Below are 2,059 nucleotides of genomic sequence, written 5' to 3' on the forward strand. Positions count from 1 at the left end.
GGAAAGAGGACTGTTGTGTTACTGCTCCTATGATCAGTGTAAAGCATGGCCTTCTTCCATAATTATTAAATAGACTTCTAGAGTGAGTAAGAGATGCGGAGAAGGGAGAGAAGTAAGCTCTCTAATCTAATCTCCCTTCTTCTTTTAGCACACAAAGCTGGAACAGCCCCAGGAGGGTAAACAAAACAAAAAAACGACCACCAAAACTCAGCAGACCGGATGGTTCCCCTTGCCCCCCGCCCTGACACCCCACATACACACACTACTCCGGGGCTGAAAAGCGCCGGGGCTGAAAGCTACGGTTTCGCATGACTTCTCCCTCCTTACGGAAAGGAGCTTGAAAAGCGAGGCAGATAAGCGAGAAACTCTCTGCGGCTGAGGGAGAGGATGACAGTTCTCACATTGGCTAGACTGCAACTTTCAACTTGACCTTGGCCTCTAGCCGTGTCTAACCCGTATGTAAAACAGCGCTGCCCCACAGAGCTGCCTCCCCTTCCCTCTTCTCCCTCGACCTGCAACGCGATTTTCAGAGGCACTCTAGAGAAAACAGAGGGAAACAAACCGACCCAATTCAAGACAGACAAGCAATGTTTGGCCGGGGGAATCCACAGGTTTCAAAACTGGAGCCTGAAAGAAAAGGGAAAATATGCATGGAATAAATATTTGCTTTTGGCCATGAGGAAAAATGCGGAAAAGAGTGTGCGAAGTTAAAATGGGAACACTTTACTGGCTACAATGAAGAAAAAAAGCGGCTAAATGCTGCCAAATTAGCAAGGGGGTGACAGAGACTTCAGGTATCCCAACTCATAGCACGGAAAAAGCACCTTGAAAAAATATCCTTGGGCGCCAAAGAGCTATTTCTCATGGCTGGCAGCTCTGCGCTAGGCAAGGAAAAGTCTGCTCGGTAACAATGTACGTCCCGGGATTGCTCTGCGCTTGTAGACATGAGGGCAAAACAATGCTACAACGTCAATGGAAAGCACAATAGGATAATAAATACGCCGAGCTGTCAGACTCAAAACAAAGCAGCACGCAATTGGGAGAAAAAAATTAGTTTTCAGGATGGGAGTATTTGTGGCTGTTTTGTGCACACGCGTGAGGGCTGAGAGCTGTTAACGATGAGATGAACACTCCTTTAGGTCAAGTTTATTGATAGCTCAGTGATGGAGGGTTCTGGGTTCAAGGTTGTGCGCGAAAAGCTTGGGGGAGAACAGCATCCGCGCCGGTTAAGGATTAAAAATTGAAATTATTTCACCCTATGAAAAATTATTCCCGAAAAGAGAACGGAGTTGTTTGGGGCTTTTTTTCTAGCATTCACTTGCGAAGTGGTACGGCCTTCCAAAAAAAATTGTTTTTCAGCCGATAATCCATTTTGTTTTCCCAGCACACGCATACACACAAAAAACGCCGTGGGTCCGTGCACACACCATGCAAGCCGACGTGATATTTTACAGCCGAGAAAGATTCAAGTCGAATCGTAGGCCCAGGGTTTTATTATTACGGCAACAAATAACACAGCGGTATCGCGATGAATATCCAGTTAACTCTCCCGCTTCCCAAGCCCTTCCTAAAAGATAATAATAAATAAAATAGGGATTTCCAGGTCTGTTCCTCTTATCTGACTTCTGAGACTTTGTGGCGAGAGGAGAGATGGGTCTTGGGCTTTCGACGGGAGGGAAGGAAGGAGGAAAACACCCAAAAAAGACCCCGGGAGGCTCCGTTTCGATAGCCTTATGTGTCCCAGCGTTGCGCCCGGGGAACGATTCTCCTCCCGCAGCTTGCGGTGGGCTCTCCGCGTCACCCGGCCGGGGCCCCGCCAGCGCTCCCCAGGGAGAGGCGGTGGCTCAGACCGGCGGAGGAAGGGGGTAGAAGGGGTGCGGCTCATCTTCCCCCCGAGACGAGGGGAGGCCTCCGGGGTTTCCGCGGCGCTCGGGGCGGGGAGGGCTCAAGGAAAGCGGCGCAAGGAGAAATCAGGCGAGGTGCCAGGGGGAGCCCCGCACCTCGGGGGGTGCGCCGAGGCAACAACGGGGCCAAAAAGCGCACGCCTCGGTGGCGAGGG

Source organism: Corvus brachyrhynchos, unplaced genomic scaffold (assembly GCF_000691975.1).
Source record: "Corvus brachyrhynchos isolate BGI_N302 unplaced genomic scaffold, ASM69197v1 scaffold53, whole genome shotgun sequence".
NCBI classification, from domain to species: Eukaryota; Metazoa; Chordata; class Aves; order Passeriformes; family Corvidae; genus Corvus; species Corvus brachyrhynchos.